Below are 10,246 nucleotides of genomic sequence, written 5' to 3' on the forward strand. Positions count from 1 at the left end.
AGAGACGATCAAACTCCAGGCCACCAGCAGACACTCACATGGTGAGGTGCAGATTCAGAATATTCACTCTGCGTCATCCAAAAGTGCTCCCAGCTTCTGAGCAGCCAGGACCAAAATTGATACTGATCAGGCTTAGTTACACACCAGTTCTCCCCTCTTTTAGCGGCACTTTGACCAGCCATTGCCCTTCTAGCCCCCAAGCACAGTTATGATGGGAGTGCTCTACAATAGGAAGGAAAAGGAGTCTCATCTCCTCTCTCAACAGTGGTATTAGTTCAAGGTAACCAGAGCCGAGAGGGGGCACAATGCTCGCCCCTTCACAGAGCATCCTGGTCATTAGTGTGGGCCACGCAGCCTCTCTCAAGTAGAGTCATAACCTCTGGAGGTCGCTCTGTTCACTAATTGTACTCTACAGGCAAGATCAGATTCTGTTAGACTTATAGCTTTGCCCTTTCTATGTATTCCTAAAGCTGATTAGATAATGAGGTCCTTTTATGGACTGAAGGCCTGGATGTGCTGTAGTATTTAACACTTTCTGATATTACCAACTGGATGGTGCAGGTTTTTTTTTTAATTTTAGCCACTTGCAGACCTCAGTACTGTGAACCACATGTGTTGGTGTTTTTTTGGTTATATATTTGTTTTGGTCTGCAGCTCTTCGTGTACACAGTTACTTGCTCTCTGCTCTACAGTGTCAGTCCTTTTATTGATGTGTGTGACTGTGCATGCATGATTGCCCACACGTGTATGTGTGCGTGTGTGCACGTGTGTGCGTGTGCTGACTTCTGAGTCAAGAGCACATCTCTGGCTCATCTCTAAGGCCTGGCGTCAGCGTCCTTAAGTGCTGTCAATGTCACATGGTAACAGCAGCACTGCAGCCTCTTAATTGGTTTAGGAAAAGCATCCTTGTCATTTTGCGGTCAGTAAACTCCGCTAGAGAAAATGAAGTCCAAGCTGCTGCCACCTCCTCAACCCCCACACAGCCAACCTAACAAAAAAATAATGATTATGTGCCGTGTATATTTGTGCGTTCGCTGTCTGTTTTCACTTTTTGCTTTTAGAAATAATTGCTGTTGGTTGTGTGGCTGCATCAGAGGAAGGGCATTAATGATTCTCACTGGCCGCGAGGAAACACTGCGCTGCAGAGGGCGGGAGGGGAGCAACTCATTTTCTAGAACTAAACATGTGTGTGCGTGTGTGTGTGCGTGTGTGTGTGCGTGTGTGTGTGCGTGTGTGTGTGCGTGTGTGTGTGCGTGTGTGTGTGCGCGTTTGTGCCTGAATGTGTTTGTGTTTGGTAATTTATTTTTAGTAGTTTCCTCACTTTGTCGTGCAGTACACATTATATGCAGCCTATAATAATTACTCTCGCAGCGTGTGCAGAGATGTGTGCATCTCTGAATGCCTTTTACATTTGTGTGTATGTATGTCTGTGTGTGTACAGTGTGTGTGCATGGCTGTCCTTTTGCACGGATTAGATGGTGAATGCAGCAAGAGGATGATCAGACTGGGAGCACACCAGGGTTGCTCTGCGATCACACAGGGATTATGGGGGATATGGAGCTGTAGTGCATTCCAGGGCTGCCTCCAGTTAGGCTCATCTCCGCCACGCTCCCCTCACACACACCACTTTAATTGCCTTTGCTTCTTTCATTACTTTTATTGCCTCTCCTCTGCATTGCGTGCTCCCTGGGCTTGTGGAAAGGTCATTGTGATGGTGGTGGTGTGCTCACAGCCTCTGTCTCCCTGACTAGCAGGAAATGGCTATGGAGCTCAAGCTGGGGAATCGAGTGACACTACAGAGTAGCCACTGAAAGGCTGTGCACAGATTTTCATCACAACGCCTATAATTCATTATTTCAAACCCAAGTCTATGAAGCAAGTCTGCACCAGAATTATATTTTCAAATGCCACCCAGTGTGTCATTCAGAAATAAGAGGGATTTCATTTGGTGGCAGACTCAGTGGTTGAGATATAGATCCTTACTTTGACTAGCTATATGCAAACCACGATACTCAGAAGAATGCAAAGCAAGGCAAATGCATAATCATTATTAAAAATGTCTTCATCTCCTGACAAAGGGAGGAGTGGGGCAGGCAGTGTTAATGGCGTTGGCAATATTGGGTGGTTTGGAGGCAGTGAAGAGGTGACAGTCCTCGGATGAGGGACATGTTTGTGCCTTATTGCATCCCCTGCGCACAATACTAAGGAAAATAGAGGTCTTAGCAGGAGGATCCTCAAGTGACTTATACTTTGAATTGTGTTGCAGTAAAGTTTGTCTTCCCTGGTCAATTAAGTTACATCTCCCAAAACATCTTCAGGATATGGGCATACATAGACCCCAGCATGTTTTAGTACATGTATATGTACACAGATGTTCAATATTGGTGGAATTTAATCATACTCTAACAACATGAGAACTGCCCTCATGAGAACTCGGATTTTGTTGTCCTAAATTAAATATATTTGATTTTTATATCGTTATTATTTTGCAAGTAACTATTGCTCATACTATCTTTCATAAAGTTGTGTGTCCCTGCAGACTTGTATGACTGAGTACAGGCTTGCAGAGCTGAGTATCCAACTTGCATTTGGGCCAGGAGTAGCAGCCATTCTGGGCAGTCTGGGAGGAGTGTGTCATTTTAATAAAGCTAGTGATTGTATCTCACAGGGACAGCTATAACTTTAAGGTAGTCCAGGTCAAACAGAATCGCATGTGTAGGCCTCATCAGTCTGACTCTATATGCTTCTTAGTCCCAATGTGTGTCTTATATTTTGAAGCTTTACACTCCAAACTTTAGTTTGTAACTATAGAAGTACAGTGGAGAAACAGCTGAGATATTTTCCGCAGATATGTGGTTATTTTTTATATTTTGCTTTCCTCCCACTGCCTCTGTCCTTTATTGCCCGTTTCTCTCTTCCTCCCTCTGTCCCACTAGAAGGTGAAGGTTTTGCTCTCGGTCAGACGAATCTCGCGTCCACAACATGCTCTCCACTGTCAACCAGTTGGTCCCCGAACGTAAGTAAGGCCTTTATACACACAACACTACTACTGAGATCTCTCTGCACTTGCACAGTAATTGGTTTCTATCCCAACAATAGCTAATGCACATTTTATCATATTCCAACATTGCTGCAGGCAAGCAAAATGAAAAACTGGCAGTGAAAATAAAAGAGCAAAGCACGAAGATCATGCATCTCCGCCAAGAAAAAGAAAGTGGACAGATGAGAGTTATTTATATGTGCCTTGCTCTCAAATGCAACGGTGTGTGAAATACAGTGCACTTTTTGTTTGCGCGTACACATGTGTCTTTGTTTGTGTGTACAGGCACACATGAATCCACCTGCAGGAGGGTGTGGAAGCTCGACAAATTGAGGTCAGGAGACTTAAAGCTAAGCTTGACGAAAGGAGGATTGAAGAGGCGAAGATCCAGGTATATACCAAGAAAATATACTCAGACCTACAAATATTGTGGTGCAGCTTTTCATTTCGTTTCAATTTTCAGATTTTCAGTTTTGTTTGTATATGTTTGGCCATCAGAGAAATGTTAACGGAACCTTAAGAACATGCACTTAAGCACATAATTGAAATATTTTAGCAGGATTAACACATTATAACTTACAAAGAATGGATTGCTGAAAATCTTCTCTGCCTGCATTTTTTTAGCTATAATGTACAGAGGCTATATAATCTTGGTATGTTTCTGTGCTGAAAAGTAACAATACGGTAACAGTAACAATAGTAACAACAGTAACAAAACGGTGACACAGGCTGCTGTCAGTGGTGCAACAGACCTGACACTTTGAACTAGAAGAGGTCACTGAAAACAGTATTTTGCAGCTTGGTATTAATCTACATTTTAATGCAGAACAGCCACAGGATTCAGTGTGTGCTGCAGTGAGCAGAGTGTGTTGTGTGATGTGTTAATGTGGCAGCATGATTCTTTGTTGCCGAATCCGTCACTTCTGTCAAGAACAAAATATGTCATGTTCTTTGTTAGGCCTCTGAAGCCAGTTTGATCATCCACCCACTTGATCAACAAAAGATTTGTACAATTGGTACCATAGTCACTGTCTAACCATCCTTAGTGTATCTAGTGTAGTTCCCTTCTTCTGCCTCCTGTGTCCAAGTTCACAAGCAACACACTGCAGTATCTGACCAGAGACAGTCCTTGATTTGGTAACTTTGGCTCTGATCATTCTACTGTGTTGAACTGTCAAAGTCCTGGCAAAGACCCCAGTTGTCTTCCAAAAGAGGGGTGGCAAATCTGTACAAGCCCCTCTGTGCGACTACGTGTTCTCTGCTTTTTCTCTGGTCGACTCCAGAGACAGTGTCAGTGACAAAGCAGCGAGCTTTCAGACAGAGCCTGAGTGTTTCTGGGGTGGCTCATCTGAAACATGGGTCAATACAAACACTCACCAGCACATCACAGACAGTATCACTGAAAAGCAAAGCTGCTGCTTAAACTCCCAGGATTTTATTGGCTGTCATGTTGATTTTTCCTGTTCTGGGATTAGCATAGGCCTCAGTGTGTTTGTGTGGCTAATGGTCTGTGTTTTCCTGCTGTGAAATCAGCAGCCTGAGAGCCCTGAATGGCCCGTACATCAGTGTTTGAAGTCCACCGCCCCCCCCCCCCCCCCCCCCCCCCCCCCGGGTTGTGCCTCTGTGTCCGGTTGCTAATGCAGCCCCAGCACATTTCTCTCTCCATCTCACAGAGCAGAGGGTCTCCTTTACATACAACCATGTTTAGCACTCCTCTCCTCCTGCACCCACGATGACCCCCACTGTAATCTGCTCGACTGTGGCCATCCTGTGTCGTCCCCACCTGTGTGGCCCAGCTTCAGCTGATGGCTAAAGCTTGTTAACACTGAAGACACATTTGTGCAGTTAGCTGGGAAATGTTGAGGGTGGCTGTGATCAAAGGACACGGATGGAGGTCTCACCTCCCTGGCACTGTTCAGACTTGGCAAACTTTTCACCCAACCAGCTTAGTGATGTTCTCTGCTATGGCCAGACAGACAGATAAGTGTTGCTTCCTGTTGTTGTTTTTTTCTTCAAGACCACATTGGACACCTTCACTCACTCAGGTGTCACCATGGAAACTTCCAACTTTTTCTAAATAAAATATGAATTTTATGTGTTGCTTGAGAAAGGGTTATTTGTTGGTGGTGTGGTTTCCCACAGTTGAAGCCATCTCATTTTTCTCAGCCAATATCACTGTGCCTCACAGTAAGCCAGATTTGTGTTACCTGGCATTTGCCTGCAACACATTCCTATCTGATATCCTCTCAAATTGAAAGGAGGGAAATTGGGGCTGATTGAAGGGATAACTTTTCGGTGGTGGAAGGACAGAGGCAGCATGAGAGCGAGGGGAGAAAGATGTGAACCCAATCTGCCATGTGTTGACTATACTGAATAGAGGCTTGTGCTAAGAAGAGCCTCTCTATCCCCTCATTCCCTCTGTTTACTTTGAGTCTCAGCACCCGTCTCAATACAGGCATCACTGCAACTAGAACACCCTCCCCATCCTTCTCTTCTCAGCTTCAGTGATATCACCTGCATCACAGCAGACACAACTGCTCCTTTGTCTGTCAAACTAGTCCAATTAAAAATATAACAGCTTAACTGGGGCTAGAAGGGGTTTGGTTAAGTTTGTTAAGCCATTAGGAGAAGTGGAGTAAGCAGTGTGATTGGTATTAAGAGATCAGGGACACGTCTGAATATTTGTTCAGTTTCCAGTGGCCTGACAGCTCTTCGTGTGAGTTTATTTGTGTAGACCAGTGGAGAGCTTATGCAAACTCAGCCCATTAAGGTCCACAGGGTGACTGGAGCGAAGTCCAACTAATGTTTTGGGGCATTCAGAAACCTGCAGGGAGCCAGGAGTGCGGAGGTGGGCTGAAAGCAAACCAGTGATCGAGGGAATAATAATAAATAGATAAATAAGTGGATGAAATGGCATGAGAGAAGCTAGTGAAATATCACGTCTATTCTCACACAGCACGTTTGTTTATTTATGGCGTCTGAAGGCTTGGTCTGGATGCCGGGTCGGGGCTGGGGGAATACATGCACAGGCTTTCCCTCTCAGAGCCCGGCTCCCTAGCTTTCATTAAGTGTCATTACCAGTACTTTGAGAAAGCTGGCCAGGCTGAGACCTGACATCCCCTCTACAGATAGTTGGCCATGCATATGGATGGATTTCTGATCCCTCTTATCCACCACTGAGGAGGGAGAATTAGGCCAGCGAGAAGGAGACTAGGGGGCTTAAAGGGTGCATCCATATCTGACTTTAATGGCAAAGATGGAGCTATTACTTCAGTTGAGGGACAGTGTTCATGCTTGGTTTGTTGAAGTGTGTATGTCACTCAGGTTATCAACATTGCGAGTGTTTCACTTAATATTTTCCTTTTTTATGACCATATGGGTCATGTACACCCATGTCTATGATCAAATGCATTTCACGCTCTTGTGAAGAATTGTGTTTTCATTTCAGCCAGTTGTACAGTATATCCACAATACCGTTTAAAAATGTGCATTTCTCTAGCGGTGCCATTCATTAGCAATTTGCTCTTCCAGTTCACTTACTTTGAGAATGTCCCTCTGATTGATGGGGTGGGGTTGGGGGCTTGTTCTGTTTATTTGTATATCAGGGAATGAAATATTCATATTGTACGCTTTTCCAAGCAGAAGTTATCCAGATTCAGTGTAAATGGTACTTGGGATTAGATTTTCACAGCAGATTGCTGTTATTAAGGGGAAAAAGCCAACTCCTTTGAGCAGTCATCTTCCTGGGAGGCAATCTATTTCTCTTTCATGCAGCCAGAGTGCTGGACCAGGCTCTTAATGCACTGAAGCAAAAGTGCTTCGGTCCGCAACCTTTCACGCCTTCAGCTCTCCTTTATGTGATTGAATAGTTAATAACTATGAGTCGCCTTTGAAAGCTCTGTGCCGTTGGTCCTTCTGAGGCACTTCTCTTCTTTTTGTCTGTTTGGCTGCTGTACCTGCCCATTGCTCTGTCTGCCTGCATGTCTACTTGCCCCAGATGCCAAGTCAACTCATAGCCCACCTCTTCTCCACCAGCCCCTCTTACTTTTATCTTTGTCTCTCGCCTGACTTGCCGCTTGTGTGTCTGGCTGTCTGGCTGTCTTAGTCTGTACATCAGAATTTTGAGGGCGAGGGATCAGCTTTTTCATCTCCTACTTCCTCTTTCTCTTCCGATACACATTCACACAGACAGACAGACACACACTCACTCACACAGCTCATTAGCCCATCCCACGCTCACAGCTCTGGCAGAATGTGACCCTGCCTAATTGTGTACCATGCTCATTTGTTCTCCCTGCATGATGTGACGATTGCTTATTTATTCTCCTCAGGGCTCCCATCTCACATTAAAATGATTGACTCATTTCATTCACTGCACATTTTCAAGCTTTATTTGATAAGCTCATTTCCCTTGGCATTCAAATCCCTCCTTTTCCCATGCTTAAAAGTTATAATGTTAGTCGGGCACATTATTATTCATACCCTGGATTGTTTCTTCGGCTAATTATCTGTGTTAGAAAATAATTTTGCACGTGTGATTCTGTTTATTCCGGTGGAATTGAGCAGCACAAAAGGGCAGACATTAACGATGCAGTTGGAATAGCTGAGGAGCCAACTGTGTACACAAAGCTGGCAGATGCGGTCAACAAGAAGCTTAAGAGGGATTGGGACACTGTGGAAACTCGGCCAGAATAAGCAAAGCGAATTTGCATTCTATTAGAATTTACATGTGGTTAGAGACCTGTTTTACAAATAAAAAAAAGCCATCAACCTTTTAGTCCAATCATGTAATAAGGGAGTGTTTTGACACAGAAAGGAGCATAACAAGCGATTTCTGATTGGGGATTTCGCCAGCTGACAGTCGATGTTTTCTCCCTCCAGCTACTGTATATCGACCAGGACTCAGTGACACAGCAGCTGCTGGAAACCTGCTCAGTGCTCTGGTAGGTCAGTTCAGACTGAGATGTGTGATAGTGACAAGCACAAAAAGGTGTGTTAGTAACCTAATACACATGAGGCATCATTAAGGCTGGGTATTGAAACTCCGACCAAAATATGTACAAGCATCAAAACCTAACGCTGCTGACGCTGATGTTACATTTTCAAAATTAAATTTTTGACTGTTTTATTTAACCAAAGTTCTTAAGATGTTGCTGGTTAACAACATTTAACATTAGAGAACTTATTTTTATAAAGGGGTACTCCAGGAATTTAACATTGCACTTTCATTAGGTTGGATCACTCACAAGAGTGAAGAAGAAGAGGCCATTACATCCTGACTTTTGGTCTCTAGTATGGGCCTGGCCCCAAGAACTTTCCATTTCCCATAATGCAACCCAGTAGTGTCTTTAATTAAACACTTGATGATGTCATCGGGGCTATTTTGCCAAACTCGTCAAACAGAAAACATTATACAGCTGTTGTTATATGTAAAGACTGAGTAGTACAGTGAATTGAACTGACATGAACTAAAATCAGCAGAGTGCCCATATAATGAAAAAAATAAATGATAAAGTGTCAGAAGAGGTATCAGAAAAAGTATTGTTTTAGTTTTGGAACCAAAACTGGGATTTCAAGCTGAATGAATTGGAAATAGTATAAAATATTCAAACAAAACACAGCCCAAGGCATCATCTAGTTGTTCTCTTAAGTCCATTGAAACATCCCTTGTTTCTAGCAGCCTTAATGCTCTTTGATCATCCATTTATTGGAATGAAGTCTCTTTTGCTTTTGCAGGGCTTTGACTACAAGAGGAGCTTTGATTAGTCGAGCAGAGAGCCTGCAGAAGAGGAGAAGAATCACTCTGCGAGCCTGTGTTTTCCCAGCAGCCATAATTGTTGAAGAGTTGGGACAGTTTCTGAAGGCCGAAGAGAGAAGGATCTTGTCCTTGTACAAGCATCTAATCAGATTTGGACAACACAATGATTATCCGGGTCCCACCTTTCCAATCCCATGGACAGTTAGGTATTAATGATTAGCACTTCAAACACATAAAAAAGGGGATCTGTTAAACCTCGCAAAGTTTTATGGAAGACTTTAGAGTTTGGAGAAAAACAACTTTTGGTGTCACAGAAAGCTATAAAAGATTTTTGTATATATTTTTTTATATGTCTTTCCAGTAATCATTTTTTAATTTTTTGTATTTTTTGAGTTGTAGTCACATTTCAGAATGAAACTGTTGTGTTACAAGTTTGTTTAGGTGGCAAGACAAGGCTGTTATTATACTTTCAGAGTATATGAAGCTAAAAAATTAAGTAAGTAAACTAAATATATTCAAAAACGTTAGCTCAGAATTATAACAATTGGAGACTTTATCTGTGTAGATCAAAAAATAATTTTATTGTTATTTTTTATTTCATTGTTTGTTGTTTTGTTGTTATTTGTCAGAATTTCCCAGATCAAATCTGTGTTTTAATTTCATTAGTTTTTAGTACCGGTAAGTTGAATGCATGATGGGATGAAAGGAATATGAATCTATTTTTTATGATTAAGTTTCTTTAGATTGATTTGTGCAAGAGAACAGTCGAACCCTTGATGTGTTTTGAGTCATACACACTAACTACTCCTAAAGCCATAGACCCCACAAGCCAATGTAGCCAAAATCTCAATGAATATGGGCAGATAGACAAGAAATTGCAGCCAAATAAAAGAATAATAAAGGCATCTAAATCCTAACAAGCCTGCCTTTGTTCTTCCACTCCACCCACCACAAGTTGGCTGTGTGAAAGCAGGCATTGTTGCAGCTTTGAGGGCAGCTCTGAGAGTTCCATGCCCATCGGCCTTCAATCACATGGGATGTCTGAGTTTGACAGTATAAAGTCTTTCTTCTAGAACAAAATAAGACCCCTAAGCAATTGTGGATGAGCTGTTAGTAACCATACAGTCCAGAGGGAGGTAGACCAAGCATGGTTGTACAGTATACACAAAGTGTTGGTTAGGGATAAGACAATGGACCAGTAAAAACATTACTGGATGCTGCAACACTCTTAAATTTCTTACATTTACTCACAGAAGTAAATGGTATCTGTTATTTTTTTGTACTAAAATTCAGTTTTACCAAATAAAGACCAAAAGCAAAGTTTAGTAAAGTATCAGTTAAGTATGAAGACACTGAAGGTTGTGGATTTACTGAGTGATAGGAAAAATAACCTAAGCATTCTGTTTTGCTCGCAGAAGTTGTGCTGTATTGTACTGACTCTCCTGCAC

The 10,246-nt window shown here is 42.7% G+C and overlaps 1 long non-coding RNA gene across 1 annotated transcript; it reads left to right on the forward strand.

Moving 5' to 3' along the window:
- The first annotated feature begins 2,947 nt into the window (after nt 1–2,947).
- LOC121185373 lies at nt 2,948–8,832 on the forward strand. The gene is made up of 4 exons (XR_005894360.1): nt 2,948–3,016; nt 3,326–3,431; nt 7,922–7,983; nt 8,777–8,832. It is a non-coding gene; the product is annotated as an uncharacterized LOC121185373 (long non-coding RNA).
- Nucleotides 8,833–10,246: the final 1,414 nt, after the last annotated feature.

Source organism: Toxotes jaculatrix, chromosome 1, assembly GCF_017976425.1.
Source record: "Toxotes jaculatrix isolate fToxJac2 chromosome 1, fToxJac2.pri, whole genome shotgun sequence".
Taxonomy (NCBI): Eukaryota; Metazoa; Chordata; class Actinopteri; family Toxotidae; genus Toxotes; species Toxotes jaculatrix.